General features: G+C 39.8%; 1 long non-coding RNA gene across 1 annotated transcript; it reads right to left on the minus strand.

The window, feature by feature from the left end:
* Window positions 1-2,191: 2,191 nt before the first annotated feature.
* On the minus strand, window positions 2,192-16,819 carry LOC128852497 (uncharacterized). The gene is made up of 4 exons (XR_008450368.1): window positions 14,340-16,819; window positions 10,708-10,867; window positions 10,427-10,600; window positions 2,192-10,012 (listed from the first exon to the last, which is right to left on the minus strand). It is a non-coding gene; the product is annotated as an uncharacterized LOC128852497 (long non-coding RNA).
* Between the last annotated feature and the right edge of the window lie 1,643 nt (window positions 16,820-18,462).

Below are 18,462 nucleotides of genomic sequence, written 5' to 3' on the forward strand. Positions count from 1 at the left end.
CAAAATCCATTGTGTAATAATTTCTAGCAGACTGCAGGAGTGTAAAAGTAGACAGTGTTTCCTTCAAAAACGGAATCATCTTTCGCAGATGTAGATGTGTACTTGTTATGCCAAGATGAGACAGATGTGGCTCTATTCACTCAGGGACAGGTGCGGAGGAAGAAGAGATAAAACATTTGTAGAAAGTGTAAGCAACTGCATCACTGTTGTTAAATAAATAAAGCTTCTGCCAAGAAAAAAAAAGTTTATTTGCTTATTTTTTTTCTAGAATGTTTATTTTAAGCTGCAGCTTAGCTGTGATTTATTCAGATTTATGTTCCTGTATCAATTTAAATTTATAATACACGTTCCATCTATAAACATCTGTTTGTATATAATCGGGGAAGGTATATTGGCACGCATGTAGAGCACGTATGCGTGTACGTACATAGGCACACATAGACAGTACATACAGAATAGACATAAAGACGCAGACTAATCAGGTAAAGAATGGGAAAATTACTGAAGCTAAAATAGTAAGGCTTTGGGAATGCATGTGAAAGGGGCGAGAGGGAGAGGAGAAGCAGATGCTTTGTTGCCTTAAGGATTAAGCTAGTTCAAACTCCAATCTGCAAGACCAAAGCTGGTGACCATAGAGGAGCCTACATGCCCTTTGGCTGCATTGGCACTGAAGCCTCCAGACAGACACCTCCACAGATACCCGTAGAGAAAAGGGTAAAATGGTTTGGACCATGAGAAAGAGCTTTAAACTGGATAAAAGTTGGCTTCTGAAATCAGAGCCCAGGCACGGCTGGGGAAGAGGGCAGATTAATACCGGAGGTCACACAGTGCAGAATGGAGACAAGAGGAGATTCAGGTGTTGATAGATTTATTGTATTTATTACTTCTTTCTATTGGTTTTGTTTTGATTAATTTTCTTCTGTTAGTCTTCAGTTCAAGCTCGCTGTGAATTTGCCACAGAAAGTTTAAAACCTGGATACAGCTGACAGTGTTGTGACTTGCTCAGGAAGACAAGGTGGGAATGCACTGCAGGAACTTCATGATATGGCTTAGACGACACGGTGGTGTTGGGCTGATGGTTGGATTGGATGATCTTAGAGGTGTTTTCCAACCTTAGTAATTCTATGATCCTACTCTTCTATGACATTCTAAAGGAAAAGCAAAGGCAACCTCAGTGAAGAGGTGATGAGCACATCACAGCACCATCTTGTCCTCTAACCATGAGAAATGACCAGTAGACAACAAACCCTACCATATTTCCCTCAGATCCTACTGTCTTTTCCTCATCCTTAGACTTGGGAGCCATCCATGAGAATTTTGTGATGAAAGAAGGAATATTTTGTCATCTGGTGAATATATAGTTCTCCCGATAGCTACTGTAGATCTAGGAGGCCAGGGCCAAGTTTCCTGGTCCATGAAAAAAATTCATAGTAGTCATAAACTGTGAAAAAATGGCCAAGGGAGGCTTTATCCGGCAAAGGAATGTGGCTAACTTGTGTCCTGACCTCCTTTCCCCTGCACCACAGACCTGCTGCTCACTGGCCAATTCCTCCTTGCCAGGAAAGTCCCTCTGGGCCACTGACTTTTTTGCATTAACCCGATTTCAGACGCTCAGCGTGAGGTCATCGAGCAGGCAGGGACCAGGCAGAGGGGGGTGGAGGTGTTTATCCTAAGCTTTTGCTGCACCAGTTTGGAGAGGCCACGTGGTCTCTGCAAAATTACTCTTCAACGGAGGGTCCTCAAATCCCCCCGTGAGGACTTGTTGAGATCCATATCACCGATTTGGTGCCTAACTTGGTGTTTGTTTGCAAGCGAGTTCATTAAAGAGGCAGGTTTTAGGGTGCCAGGGACCTTGTCCTTGTCCCTCCCAAAGGCAGCAATTGAGGATAAGTACAGACAAGAGAAGAGGCAATATCATAAAACCTGAATGAACCTGAATTATTTTTCTCTGAAATATTTAAGGAAGCTCTGGGAGGGCACGGAGTGGGGACGACATCTATGGTGACTGGAAGGAGAAGTGAGGATCCACAGCTGTGAGGAGGATTGGGAAGAGGAGGGGGAGGAGAGGCAGGAACAGAGAGAGAAAGATGATGTGATTTAAAAAAAAAAACCAAAAAAAGTATTAATCACAGCCCCAAAACAGGAATCAGGGTGGGAATCAGCAGCTGGAAGAGGGAAAGGAGATGGAAAAGATTATTTGTCATGTGAAATACATTTCTTCAATCATAGCTCTGCATGGAAATGGGAGTTTGCAGCTGGGCAGAGTGGTCCGTAGTTAGAGAAGGAACGTTTTAAACCAGAATGAGCTCTAATGTCAGCTGGAGCTAAAGCAGAGGTCGGGGCAGGTGGGGGACTCGGTCGCCAAAATAAGGTGTCATTGCTCAGGGCTGTCAGTGTGAAACACGCCTGTGTCCCACATCTCTGCAGCACAACCACAGAAGTACTTCATTTCTGTGTCAAGATGTGGAGCAAGAGACGTGTGAAAGGAAAGTCCAGTGACTTTTGTATTTCTACAAGCCTGTCAGATTAAAGGTTTCTTCTCTTTCATTTCCTTTGACTCTTGGAGGTGGGGGGGAAGAAAAAAGTTGCGAGTCTTTTCACTATGTAAGTGTTGGTTTGTTTGTTGTTTTCTTCCAATCCTAGCTTTTATATCTTGACCAGCGAATCCAGCTTAACAAAAACATTTCCCTTTATGGGTTGAACATTCAAAGACCCCACTCATTTAAATCCAAATATGAGATGCTACTTTTTCTGAACACCGAGAATTGTACAAAGAAAGCCTACTTACAAAGGGGAATTCTTATTTAGTCTTGAGAAGCAATGATTTTACACTGTTCAATGAGACTCAGTGGAATTTTTACACGTGTCCAGCACCATGTATAGGGGAATTGCCATGCGAGTCAGTAGGAGTAGAAGAAAGTAGACCCTGCTTTTGCTACCCAGTGAAGGGGAGAGTACAAAGTATGTCACAACAATATTGTTACTTCCTTTACATTTATATTTTCTACACCCAAGCACTGATTTGCTCCTTATTTAAGCAACATTTTCTTGATAAATTAAAAAAGCAGCAATAGCCATTACTGCAGGCTATATACAGCCTCTAATATCACTTAAGCATATTACAGAATATAATATCTGGTACTTAACGACTAACTTGCATATGAAAGCTCACATAATGTCTCATAAAACCCTTAAAATGGCTTCAGTTTAAGAGTCTCTTTAAAAAAAAAAACACCTTCAGGGAATATTGTAAATGAAGTAGCACTCCAGCCTCAGAAAAAAAATTCACACACTTGCAGAAATTTTTAATATAAATTGAACACATTAAAAATTAATTTTGCATGACCATTTCGCATTGCAGTGCCAACGCATAGTTAAGATAAGGCCTTAACTCTTCTTTGTTTAAAGTAACAGGGAAACATCTCTCTCTCTCTCTGTTATCAGTACATAATTATAATTTTCATTAATCAGGAATTGGAACCCCATCCTCTTATAATGACAGCCCTGCCTGGAGATCAATGAAACCCTGCTTGTGTCGCTAAGGAAACTTGCAATAAACTTTTAGGAAAGCCATTAAAGAAAGGTGTGACCTTAGAATTAGATACAGCTTTGCGGAGTGGCGTAAGCATTGATATCTTATGCTAGTCAGGGAAAAGAATTTGCTCCGTTGGGAAAACAGTTGTTCTCTTTTGTCAGACTGTACCAGTAGAAATCTTGTAGAGTCTCCAGTGACGTTGGTTGTCAGCTTTGAAGACTCTGCTGGCGTTGAAGGTGCCAAACCAAGAAACAGTTTGTATTACGACATTACTATTCAGTGAGATGTATATATAGAGAAGACCTTTACCAATTTTACTCTTTTTTTACATCTTTTTGATTGGACTTCTAACGAGAGCTTTACAGCAAGGAATTTCCTTGGCAGATGGTGGTTACAATCAGATATTGACAAATGCCTTTTGCCGCATAGGAGAGGCTCTGAAGGACATCATGCCAGCAACGTGTTGTGCTGGTGGGAGCGCACAGAGATCCATGCTCTGCACCCCTGATGACCAGCTTTTAATGATGGAAAAGTGTCAAATCTCTCTGACACCACCACATCACAACAGGCAGCAAAGTTTTCCATGGCTGGAGTTGTGTAGGAGACGTTCAACAGATTTTTCTTCTTTTAATGTCCAAAATTTATGATATTTAATCTCTTCGGGTTTTTTTGTTACATGTCTTAATCAGGGTTCTAACCACATTCTTAAAGCTTATCTGTGTCCTATAAGCACTTTAATAAAGGCATCTCTTATGTCAGATACTAGGGAAGCTTATAGTTCAGCATTTGCATTAGATATGTCACAAAAGCAAAATCATTTTTGGTATGGTATTTATCACTCTTGTGATTTTTTTGATCCTGGTTTCACATTTCTTTTTACAAGGGTATGTAATGATAGGACAAGTGGTAATGACTTTAAACTGAAAGAAGGTAGATAAGATGAGAGATAAGGAAGAAATTCTTCTCTGTGAGGGTGGCGAGGCACTGGCAATAGTTGTCCAGAGCAGTGGTGGCTGCCCCATCCCTGGAGGTGTTCAAGGCCAGGTTGGACGAGGCTTTTATCAACCTGATCCAGGGGGAAGTGTCCCTGCCCATGGCAGGGGAGTTGAAACAAAATGATCTTTAAGGTCTCTTCCAACCCAAACCATTCTATGATTCTATAAATATCTGGACTTTGAAAAAAATTGCTTTCTGGCTCCGTAGTCTCATGGAGCTGTGCAGCACCAAAACAAACAAAGCTAGTGAGAACGGCAGCTAGAGAAGAAAGTATCTTTAACGTGTGGAGATAAATCGCAGCATTGCTAGGTTGGAAAAGACCTCCAGGATCATTGAGTCCAACCAAATGCCACAACATTTAAGATGGATTTTAATTAAGAAATCCTTGAGAAAAGATTACAAGCCTTTCAACAATGTGCAAAGAGGTAGCAAATCTCTGTCGAGTCTTTTGTACTTCTCTTCCAAAGATGAAGAGTAGAAAAAAATGGCTATGAAGCAAGAGCAACGCATTTGCATAGTTTTTCTGTCATACTTGATTTTGTTGCTTTAAGTATTTTTCCATGCTTTAAGTTTGTTGTTGCTTTTGCTTGGGGAAAATACCCAGAAACGTTCTAAAGTTTCTTCTGGCGGCTCATGGGCCTGTGCAGGAGATCCTGCTGGCTCTACCTTCGGAAGAACACGTACAAGGAAATGTATAGAAGTGCTTCCTCCTGCCTCTCCCAATCAGATCTTTAATCTCTTTACGAGGTTTGTGCCTGTGGCTTTCTGAGGATGCCTCAGCACTTTGAGCTACAGAGCACAAAAAAAGAACCTGCAAGGTAAGCTGATAAGACTGTTTAGCCATTCTCACCACATATGTGGCATGTTGTTTAAAATAACTTTTTGAGTGAACTCTTTGAATCTAAGTGAACACTTCCAGTCTGAGAACTACTTAAGGATGAAAATCATTGCTTTTGTGCTTACGGTAGTGCGGTGTGGGGACATTAGCTGTGTGGTTGAGCACCTCAGGCGTGGGGACAAACAGAGCTACAGGGTCTTTAAAGAGAATTGGAGTTGCTGAACGCTTGGAGGACTCTGACAGAGGATTTTAAACAAGGTTAGGGAAAATTAGCCCAAAGTGAAGGAGAAAGCAATGTGAATAGAGAAGGCGAAAGTGAGCAGAAGCAGAGGGGAAGCCACTCACCACTCTGTGCAGTGTGGAGGATGCTCAACGCTCACCTCTCTACCCACACACTGACCTGCAGGACCCTGCAACAGGCAGGAACTGGGAGTCAGTGCTCTGTCTGAGGAAAATGGAACTGCTTTATTTATTTTTGTCCTATGAAGAGGAAAAAAACCAAGTCAAATATTGAAAACATTTCTCAAAAAAATGCAGTGGTCCTACTTTGAAGTGTTGGGTTTGACAATGAGGCATTGTTGCCACACGCAAACAGTTTTAATGTCTGCTACACTTTCTGCATCGCTGGTCAAATTTGCTGCTTGAAACTGGACTTAGAATTTTTTCATTTCCCCAAAGGTTTTACTTTCTCCACTAAGTCTACTGCTGATCTCTTCAAGATCATAAACATTCCCATCTTCTCATAGGGCTGACTTCAATTTTGATGTACACGTATCTGCAGAGCAGGAGACACCGTTGTCTATGTTAGAGAGTTCAGCTTGAAAACCGTTGTGTTGTTCTTTATGGGATGAATTCTTTCTTCCTCTCTCCCACAAAGCTCTAACAGAATAACAAAAATAAAAATTACCTTTCATTGCAAGTCAATTTGTGGGATGTAATGGCACAATTTAGAAAAGAATATTGCAGACAGTAAGACCACTTGGATTAGAAGTCTTGAATCAGTTGCTAGGGCTATATATTTCTATAGTATTGTGTTTTGTTGTGTGGGGAATTTAATAAGACATGTAAATCTGAAAACAGCAGTTCTATCACCATAAAATATACAAGATTCATGTATTATAAATAGGTATGAAGAATAAATTATTTATTATGAATGTATATCTGGATGTGTGAGTGTGTATATGAGCGCATGTTCGCTTATTTTTGAAATAATTGGTGGCAAAGTTTTTTGTTGCCCATGACCTGTGCGAGAGCTTTAGTGACGTTTCATGGAAAGAACTTAAGGTAGAGCTTGCCCTGTGCTGAACTGGAGCAGCTCAAACTCATTGAGGTGGGGAACATCACAAGCCATGTACTGTGTCGTGATGTGAATGTTGGGGTTGTCCTATGCAGAGACAGGAGTTGGACTGAATGATCCTTGTGTGTCCCTTCCAACTCAGGACATTCTGCGATTCTATGAACAAAAAAGAATCTCAGTCCAAGGAGGCTCAGGGTCTTTCTGGAAGTGCCAAGGCACCCCAAGAGCACTGAGTTACCAGTATGCCATGAGCACGATGTAAGGGGTTGCATGGACCTCTAAATCACTATTAAAAATGTGTCTGCAGGTACATTTGAATTGTATCAATCTGCTGCGTGTGCCATTGCAGCTTTGGGCCACCATAGTGACAACCTTATCGTGATGACTTCTTTTCCCAGCTTTAACTGACAACACATCTCCTGGTGTGTCAGCTTCTCCAGGAGCGTGTCTGTTGCTCAGTAGTATTAAGGCACATGAACTATAGATTCCTCCTCAGTAACCTGTGTCATCTAAAGATAGCTGGTAACACAACCTCCTATTTTTAAGCCGGGTGGGACACTTCTAAATTAAAGCATGAGTAAAACAAAATTGTATGAGAGCTCCAGAACATTAGAAAAAAATCCTGTGTGACTTCAGTTATGTTATTAACTTTTCCACTTTTGCTGCAGAAGTTGTTTCTGTCAATATTTTACTTTAATGGTGCTGAACGGGAGGAAGGAGCAGGGTCCAAGCAGATGGCTGTCAGCAAACTGATGACGGCAGTTGAGAATTAGTGTCCAAATACAGTATTTAAAACTTGCTACAGTACATAGTTTCCTGCATATGCATGCCAAAATAAATCTGGTTTGGAGAACCTTTCAGGATCTTTATTTTATTTTTATTTGGAGCTTATTCTATTAAGAATAACTAAACAGGCAGCGTACCTTATCTTAGCAGGAGGGTGGATCCATCGAACAGTAAGTACAAAACTAGATGAACCAGCAAGACCTTTTCAACCTTTATTCACTCCAGCTATTGACTTTCTGACCATCACTAAGTATCAGGATGAATGATAAGGGAGCAATAACTTTAATTTGTACCCATTTTCCACCTACCCATTCCCCATGCTCACACACTGTAAAAATCCTTCTTTCTCATGGCAGCTGTGTTTTTTTCCCCTCCAGATAGTCTTCCTGAAATAGTTGGTAAGGGATGGGTACCATCAAGTGGGGAATACCTGACACCAGACTTGCAGGGTACTGAGCAAAAGAGCTCAGACACCTGAACCAGATAGATATTTAGCAGATGAGAATGGCAGCAGGTAGTGGCTATTTCATTACGTGCACATCTTTTGGTCTAAGTGTGATTAATATGTTGGTTTAGATACCTGGCTGCAGCAGGGTCAAAGCAGGGTCAAGCTGTCTCTTCTGCAGTGAATTAAGAGACTTACATTCATTATCTTCCAATACCTCATTAAAACGGCTTTAATGTGGTGACCATTTGATGGTAGACAAAAGCTTTAATCTTGTGAATATCAAACACACCTGTGTTACATTTCCTCTTGCGATCAGTTAGCAGAAACAGGTTAACAAGCTATTTTAACTCCTTAATCTGCTGAATTTGTGTGGAAACCAGACTTTCACCAGTCACCTGAGTTTGAACTCAAAAAAACCCTTACATACACCCCTAATTTATCAAGCTCTTTTTTCAGACTCTGACTGCTCTAGACACTTTTAATCATCTGTTTAATTTTGCACCTTTTTTTTTATCCTGATATATTATATGCAGGTTATACTTAAGGCCCAGATTTGCCCTATTTTTCTTCCTCATCTGACCTAGATTCAAATTTACACACTGTGAAATAGCTAATAAATCCCCATTAAGGTTGTAAAAGGTGAAGGTTCAACCAATGTGCAAGTCATCAAGTTCTAATGTAAAACTGAATGAGCCTTGATATTAGCAGCAGTCTCAAAAAGTGAGGCTGAAAGGCTCTACAGGTCTCCAGCTTTTTTATGGGAGGGTGTGCTTAAAGTATTTAATCCGAGACAATATGTTAGGTCTGTACAACAACAGTGACAACAACAGGCCTTAAAAACAGTAAGAAAGAGCATACTTTCTCCAGTAAAAATGAAATGCCAGTGTTTTTCCCTTCGTGCCCACCACCTCGACATGTTTTATGCTCCACACACTCTGTATGTTTTACTGCAAGCAAATATAGTTCAATAAATATTTCACAATAGATATTACAACCTCTAAATACAAATATTCATATAAAGCCCTTACAAAATATATTTCTTCTGTGTATCTCTCCATGCTCTCCTGAAAGGGGAGGGGGGGTTGCATTGCTGTGAAGTCTTGGAAAAGTGGTTTGTCGGTTCAACTTGAGAGTGCTGCTTTTTTTTTTTTCACTAGCCATAGAAAGTATTACAATGATTTACAGAGACACGCTGAAAGTAAATTATGTTGTAAACGCCTGTCCCTTGAGTCGACAAAGAATCACAGGGAAAAAATGCAAAAAGTTTGAAATTCCCAACAGCAAAGGTTGACAGGAAAATATGGTGTTGTTTTTCTATGAGTAAAAGTAACTTTTGTGTTGTGTTTTCCCATGAGAAATTATAAACTTTCAAAGGAATTTTAGTCTCTTGTATGCACACATAAGAGCAATTTATCTGGTACTGCCCCAGTGAAAACACTGTTAAGACTTTAAAGCTGTTAGAACTATGGCTGAACTTCATCTAGGCTGCTGCTACTTATTTGTTCTTGCTGCCTCTTCTTGTCAAAACATTTACTCAGACTTCGAAGAGTTGCAAGTTGGCAACGTGTTAATAATATTAGAATGCATTTGTGTCGGCCATGTGGCTGCAATATTTGAGTAAATTCATCACTTATTTAATGAATAATGAATTCACGAGAGTAGCTATGGAGACGTGGAACCATATGTAGTAAATTAAATGGGAACTTGTCAACGTAGAGTAACAGTGAATGTCACCAAAGTAGTTGTGTCTGTTTTATAGCAGTGGTGATGCGCTTACATTGAAGCCAGTAAGTATTTCTTACTAGGTATAGTGCAGCCACATTTTTTCGCGCCCAGGTTGTAGCAGTGGTTTCTAACAGGTGTGGTAATAAAGTGAGAACTTACACAAGATTCTCTTTGGTATGTGCAGCAAAGGTGGAAGAATCTCAAGATACTGAGTCTGTAAATTACTTAACATTTTGAAAAGAAAGGCAGAGAATGGCAGTGTGGGAAAAAGTCACCAAAGAAAGGGGGATGGGTGTTACTCAGCTTAGTTCGCAGCTGCCCTCGTGCATAATGGCATCTCCAGACGTGAAGGACGTCTTCCAAGACAATTGACAGGGAAAACCAGGCCTAAACAATGGTAAAGGATATACAAGAAGCTTGTTGACATGGAATTCTGAAAAGAGAGGGGTGAGTGAGTGCAGAAAACGAAATCCATCTTTCTGTTTGGCTTCAGAGCCACAAAGAGTCTTTTGAACATCATATCAGGACTTACTAATGTTAAAGTATCACCCGGCAGCCACATTTACATTGTCCAGGGGTTAGAAGCTCATCTAAATGGTGGTGGCTTAAGTCCATGAGCCTTCTTACCCCTTTCCCACTTGCAGGAGAGCCCTTATTCCCCAGTCTGTCCCTGGGGGCTATTCTGACACAGGTACTCCTCCAGAAGCTGTTTTATATTCACTTGGGGATGATTTTGAATGAATGCTTTAAAGGATTAAAAAAGGCTCAGCTTCAAGAAAGGAGAAATAAGCCATAGATTACCTTTTAAGGAATTATCTTGTGAAACTGGATACATCCGGGTCAGTGATACCAGTCCAGGAGGTGAGGAAGGGTTCCACATTGGTAGTCTTCAGCTTCCTTCTCTGATTTGGCAGTATCCAGAGCTTTCAGATGAGCTGTGTTCGTAGGCTTCATTGGCAAAACAGTGTCAGGAATCTAAAGAGAAATGAGACCCTATTAAGCCAACTATGGGTATGGAAGTGCATAACGCTAGCAAGCATATGATATGTGGTTACGGGCATGACTCAAGAAGTTTCATCTACCTGAAAAACATCTGTGATGCAATTCTGATGACCAAGGAGTTCGGAATCTTTAGGAAAAGTTTCAGCTGATCAGTGGATTTCACCTTAGGTGCTGCATTTACATGGAGAAATCCCATTGTCAATCTAGCTGAAGGTCCTTTTCTGTGCAAATACAGATTCACTGCAGTCAATAAGAATAAATAACATTGTGACACCATATACATCACAAACACTGTATTCCTGGTTGAGAATCAAAAGGGAAAAGGAGATAACTTTTAGGAAAGAAGAGCAAAGCTCAGAAAATTGCAGCCGTCTTTATTTTAAATGTGTTAGAAGACCACATCCAGAAAAAGCCTGGCTTCTAATGGTTTCTGCTTAGGACTTCTGATGTTCCAGAAATTTTAAATGCTCTGAAATGCCTACAGACATACAGCCTTTCAGGTCAGAGAGAGTTCCACTGGTGTCACATTTTAGGCATAAGACTTATCTTTCCAGGAACTTTTTCTTGAAGAACATCACCGAGCGTGGTGACAGACTCTTACTACGATTATAGTACCTACTCACTGACTCTCTACACCGAGTAATTGAGAGCCCAATTCTTCATGAAGACATAAGTCAGTGAACTGACCCATTTTGAAAATTTAGCTCCTGGGATCTTCCTAAGGTTTATTACAACCCAGTTTCAGGAATCCTTGTCACACCTACAAAACTTTCCCTTTATTTTTTCAGCTGTTGAGTTGCTTTATATCTCGTCATGTCACGTCATGTTGAATAGCATTATTGCCTTCAGAAATGATGGGATAGAGCGTGACTTAATGCGTTTTGAATGATGTGACACAATGTGACATATGTCATAAAATCATTGTCACCCATCAAAAAAAGTGACAGATCAAATTCAAACAAAGCTTACCATGTACTTTTAGTGGCTACCCAATCAAGTAAAAATAAATATTTCAAATTGTGAGCCAAATGTGTGGGAGTGTGACTCACTTTTGGTCAGTCTTCACATGCTTAACTTGATGTTTTACATTTCTTCCATGTTTCTTCACACTGTATTATCCATTTGGTAGGGAGGAAACTTTTTCAGTTCATTTATATTATTCAGTTTGCACATTTGTTAGTGCATTACTTCTAGATCTACTCCTCTAGTCCTTTTCATGAATTCTTCCTATTTACCTTCTATTTCGGGATGCATTTGAGTTATTATTATGTTATGAAAGCAGCAATGTACGGAAAAGGTTGAATTTGTCATCTTGCAATGTTGTAGTACAAGCCAAATTATCAAGAGCAAGGAAATAATTTTCTGTAATTCTGCATCTGAAGAATATGCTGTCTGTTAAAAAATACCGTACTCTTTTATTTCCACTCTACATATCTGCTCATTAAACATTTCTAACAAGAAATGTGAGACAGGAGGGAGAAAATAAAAAATAACTTTTGCCTTGTAAATGAGTTGCTGCATCTCTGAACAATCCAAAATCATTGTGGGAATAAGCTCAAAGTGCTTTGTAAGACTGAAGGTGGGACAACTGGCTATCTTCAGTAAGTAGTACCAAAGCTATTGTGCTATTTCTAGAGTCAAAGACTGAAGCTGTTTTCAAGGGGAAAAGCAGCATCATTCAGTTAAGGGATGTGAGAGATGATGTGGGTGCAATACATTACTGTGATCACATAAGGGAACCCTGAAATGTCATAAAAATCCCACTCTGATCTGTTGTCACTACTGTTGGTAGTATGGAAAATTAACAGATTTAATTAACTGCATGACCAAAGCAGCTGTTACCTTATATAAAGCCTCAAACATTGATGCCTGGCATGTCCCACTAGGTGTTCAAATGTGCCAGTGGCATAAGACCGATTATAGTTTTATACCAAATGGCACAGCATGACTCCTCTTGCAACACGCTCAAGTCAACATCTTTCTTAAATTCTTCATGGGACATAATGATGCTCCAACTCAAACTGCTTGATAATGTTGTTATTCAGGACAGCCAAGAAGATACACCACACAGAGCAAAACATGTCCTGGCTAAACCAACTCCTTTCTCTGCATTTGTTCCTGACATCTCAAAGTGTTCCTGCTGCCTAGACCATGGATATGTTTGGCATGTGATCTCCATTGGAATACTACAAGTACTATTTTATTTATATTCTATTTCTATCATTTATGGCAGATGGTTACTTGTTTTAAATTTTTAAAAAATATCTTGACTGCAGAATTTCAAATTAAAAGTAAACTATCCAAGTCAGAGGTAACTTTAAGTTCAGTTATTTTTACCAAAGTTGGTTGAGTTTTTTTGTAGAGCTCATCGTGTGCGTGTAAGCTTGCATGCATGCAAACATCCATATTTATATATAGTTTTCTGTTGCTTGGAAATACTTTCCTCCTATACATCTGTATGTGTACTGATTTCTATATTTATATGTTTACAAGGTAAACATTTTCTACATAGCTGAAATAGCTATAAATTATTAAATTATCGAGGACCATATCTTGTACGTAGTTGAACGTTTTTTAAATACAATTCCACTTATAAATCCAGATTTCAGAGAATCATAGAATGGTTTAGGCTAGAAGATCATCCAGTTACAAAACCCCTTCTGTAGGCAGGGACACCTCCCACCGGATCAGGGGCTCCAAGCCCCATCCAACCTGGCCTGGAACCCCTCCAGGGATGGGGCAGCCACCACTGCTCTGGACCAGGGCCTCCCCACCTCACAGGAAAATATTTCTTCCTAAGAACTGATCTAAATCTTTCATCTTAAAACCCTTCTACCTCATCCTCTCCCTGCACTCCCTGATCAAGGACCCCCCTCTCCAGCTTTCCTGGAGCCCCTTCAAGAACTGGAATCTGCTGTAAGGTCTCCTCAGAGCCTTCTCTTCTCCAGGCTGAACAAGCTCATCTCTCTCAGCCTGTCCTCACAGGGGAGCCACTCCAGCCCTCAGATCACATTCGTGGCCTCCTCTGGACTCACTCTAATAAATCCACATCCTTCCTGTGCTGAGGATTCCAGAATTGAACACCATCTCTAGACTTGGTGAATTTTCTCTCTTGATATGTTTACTACCAACGATCTTTCCATTCCTCTTTCAGTGCTGTGATAGCCACCAATGCGTTCCATCTAGACACTGTACACAGAAGAGGACAGTTTCTCAACCAGTACAAATGGACACAGCCTCCTTGATTTCAGCAAAAATATTCAGGGTTAATATGTGGCCATTAAATAATATCTAACTTGCATACAGTAATTTCTTCCATAGGTTTCAAACCATTGTGAGAGAAATAGACCCCAATCCTACAAACACTTATGTGTGTGCAACTACACATATGGGAATAATCCCATTAAATTAATGGGATTACTCGTGTGCATAAAGTTAAGCATGTGTGTAAGTGCTTGCTGGAGCTGGGCCTGAGGGGGAAGACAGGATTTTTGAACCATTTGTACAGTGGATGTGAACGTTCATATTCCAGTTTTGTGGCTCCAGATGCTCCTGTCGAAGTCAAATGTTATTGTGAAGGAAGAATTTGCCCTTTTTCTCATCAAGTCAGGACATTTTAAGAATCTATAAACAATCTATTGTCATAGCACAAGAACCATTTCTAAGCAGGTCTCCATAAAGCAAAGCCAGTTAGTTGCAGCATATAAATTACCTGACAATTCTGTTGCGTTGTCTGCCTGCAAGGTCTTCTCACATATCCTTTCATATTTGCAAATTTATGTAAATAAATTTGAATCTACAAGTTGTAAACTGCATGTAGTTGTAATTTATGTGGGTTTTTTTTTTTCTTGATAATCTCAGGTGGAAGGATTCCTGGGCTAAATATTTGAAAATGCAAAGGAACAAACAAACGGAAATAACAATTACGAGATCAGAACATCCACACATAAAGAAAAAACAATTCAGCTGAGGCAGGCTGTACAAAAATTTTCGTGTAGGCAGGGGATGGTTGAACCAGAAGTATTTTGGGAAGAGAGCAAAAATATAGACAATGCCGTGCTCTGCCTGCATAGTCCCATTATCTGTTCAGGGAACTGCTAAGGGCTCCATAAACTTAGTATTAGATAAGCAGACATCTTCTTGCCTAAAGCTCCTTTTTCCTGCCACACATTGAGTTTGGTTCCTTTTACGCTGGGCTTGGAGAAGTCTAGGAATAGGACAGAAAAATCCACAGGTACCAAGTTTTTTTACACCACCACCTTTGGAAAAGAAAACATAAAGAGAAAAAAAATGCTTTTGCAACTGTATTTCTAACCAATAGAGTATCAAGGAAATTCCGTATGACTATTTCCATTGAACTTGGTTGTACCTGAGCCTGGATACAGAGTCTTAACCAGGATTTAAACATCTCAGCTTTTAGAGCTGTTCAGAGGAGGACTTGAACAAACAAGAAAATCTGCACATCACATTCCTTATTCTGTAACTCGGTGGTGTTAAGAGCATCTCCTTTATCCCCAAAGATCAAGAACTGGTAACTGACACCGCAAAAACTCAATTTATCCTTGGACCATTTTGATATCTACTTAATGAATGAACTCACAATTTATACCAGTATTTCATAGAATCTTGGAATGGTTTCAATTAGAAGGGTCCTTAAAGATCATTTTGTTTCAATCCCCCTGCCATGGGCAGGGACACCTCCCACTGGCTCAGGGGCTCCAAGCCCCGTCCAACCTGGCCTGGAACCCCTCCAGGGATGGGGCAGCCCCGACTGCTCTGGGCACCCTGGGCCAGGGCCTCCCCACCTGAACAGGAAAAAATCTCTTCCTAATAGCTCATCTAAATCTCCCATCTTTCAGCTTAAACCCATTCCCCTCATCCTATCCCTGCACTCCCTGATAAAGATCTCCTCCCCAGCTTTCTTGTAGCCTCTCTAGGCTGCTCTAAGATCTCCCCAGCCCCAAACCCTCGGACCCTCATTCTCCAGAGTAGACCCTTGGCAACAGTCAAACTTAAAAAATGAATGCACAAATATTAATATTTGAAACATCACTATGAAATATCAAGTATGAACTTGTGTATGTAGGCATTAATATGTGTTTACGTATGGCATTTGAAACCTTCTAATTCATATTCCTATCAAAGATATTGAGAGGCACTGCAAAAACTATGTCTCACAATAAAAAGCGGTGATACTATAACAAGCTTGACCTTTATATATTAGAGAAATAGAGCTGGAAAATTATGTATGGTCTTCCTATGATGCCATACTCAAGATTTTTCTTGCAAACACCTTTCTCCAAACATCCATTTAACATGCATCCATCTGTCAAGCGATGTTTTCCACAGCAGTGTTAATGTGCGTGTGCCCCCTTCCACTTTGGTAGTTCACACCTTTAACTAGGGCTGGAGCCAGAGTGCAATAAACAGCCTTCCATGGGTTTGAGTAGAAAAGGCTCAAAATGTGAGAGACGCTTCATCAGAAAAAACCAAAAGGCCAAGAGAGAGAAGTTCCTAGGTCTGAAAAGCACAGGGAGTGGTGGACCTTCAAACTTTTCTTGCAAATACCTCTCCTAAAAGTAAGAATGATGAATAGTGGCTCGAAAGAGGGGACAGAAAGTGGTACCTGATGGGAATGATGCTTCACGGGCTAAAAGAAGCAGCACTTGCCAAGCTCCAAGACAGGTGTTGTGTCTTACCTTGTTTAAAAAATACTTCTGTTTGTGTTTAATTGGTTATGACAAAAAGTCCTCAAAGAATGTATCAGTTTGAGCTTTAAGTTTACCTACAGAATTTCACATTTGTTCTGAAAAAAAAAATAAAAGTATCAGTGAGATATAAAAACTTGAAAAAATATAGTGTGAAAGTTACTGCCTTAATGAAATATTAAAAATGCATCAGGAATACTGTTCTGGCATTAAAAATAAACAATAACATTTCTTCCTAGTTACGGTTCACTTCAATTCTTTAAAAATTAATTATTACCTCTTTAAATATTTGATTAAATTAGATTTGGGTGGGTTATCGCTATCCACAAAATACATGTTGTTGTGTATAAATTTGCTTGCTTCAGTTTCTGACATGTACAGGCATGTTATACCGTTGTTTGATTATTAGAAACCTAAATCCAATGACTCTGTTTTGGCAGTTTGTGAGATATATACTACTGAATCCTGTCGCTTTGAATGGAAATGCAGCATTATGTTAGAAATCTCTTATAAAAGAGAAAAAGTAAAGCAGCAAAAATTACATGATGTGATTCTTGGGACTTTTGCATCGCATCTTATCACACTGCTATATCTCACACTCTAGAAAGGCCACATTATTTTTAATAATGGTTAATTAGGATTTGGGGATAATAGCTTAGAAATCATAAGAAATAGCTGGGCATATAAAGTCTATTCTGCTCTCAATGCATAAGGATTTATGAGTATAACTACTTAGATAGCAAGGGGAGAATAAACCCTGTAGCATGTCCTAAGAGAGGTAAGACAATTATTTCTCAAGTAATATGATAAGAGTAAAATAGGATGTCCAACTGGATAAATAAGAAACATTGCTGGGTGAGTGCAGTGGCCGATATAAATTATTAGTTTAAGTGAAAAATATATTATAAAGCTATCCAAAAATAATATCTCTTAGAAGTTCTTCCTGCCCACATATGCACAGAGAACTGGGGCTGCTGGGAAACCAGCTGGGCAGTTCGCTTTTCTGTACCACTAAACAATCGAACTAAAGGTTTTCCCAATGTTTTCCCTTCTTTCCTGCAGGAGCAGTGGGTTTGGGGGATAAGAGAAAAGCTGCCAGTCCTTGGCCTCTGCACCAGTATTGCTAACAGGAAAACACAGAGGGGAAGGCTTTGTTTTGGCACTGGGGATGAGAAGACGTACCAACTAGGACATGAAGTCAAGAGTTGCAGTTCAGTCTGTCCGGACTAGTGAGAAGCCAGCAGGAGTTTTGGTCATTAGAGACATGGACTAAATTTAAACCTGTAATGTAAAGGATAAAAAAAGAGAATCTATACTGCATTTTCTAAACCACAGTCACCAGTATTTCACTTATCAATACCTGTAATTACCACAAAGCTTTTAAATTCACCTTTATCAAGAAAAAATAGGCGTAGGCTTCATGGCTGAAACAACTGAAAAGATGCATGTATATGTTTTGAAAGATCAGCTGAAGTAGTGCTTTACCTGAAATTAAATATTCTGAGGTTCACAGTGGGCTTTCCATTTCATCCTTCATCCACAGAGAAATGATTAAGTTGGAACCAAACAGGAAACAAGAACACTTGGATTCTGGGGATGTAGCTCTCTTCTTTCGACTACATAGAAAATATCCTACTTAATCCTCAGAAACCCCAAGTTTAAGAAGAAAAACCTCAACCTTCCCTTTAGATTAGCATCACAATATCACAATGCCAACATCTGGCTCCTGAGCGTATACCCTGGATGCTTTGAAAGGGTCATTGACTTTATGGCAAAGAGCTCTGTTCATTGTTCAGGTATTGTAGAAGACATTTCGCCTCAACTTACTCCATAACTCACAAAACAGTCCCACCTCCCGCCCAAGTGTGCAGGGAGTGCTTTTGGCATGGAATAAGACAGAAGACTTGCTGCGCAAATCGATCATTTGACCGTATAAAACATTATGCAGGACTGTATAAAAAATTGTGCAGAAGTGCGTTAATTGCAAAATTTGTTGTTCAAAGTGTTTTTTTTCTTTAGATTTAAAATGCAGGTTTTTTTATGGAAGACATTGATTTGTTTTTAATGATAGATTTCAGGGTTTTTTCCTAGTTATATATGCCTCAATATAGCGTATAAAGCGTTAAA

This window comes from Cuculus canorus, chromosome 6 (genome assembly GCF_017976375.1).
Source record: "Cuculus canorus isolate bCucCan1 chromosome 6, bCucCan1.pri, whole genome shotgun sequence".
Taxonomy (NCBI): domain Eukaryota; kingdom Metazoa; phylum Chordata; class Aves; order Cuculiformes; family Cuculidae; genus Cuculus; species Cuculus canorus.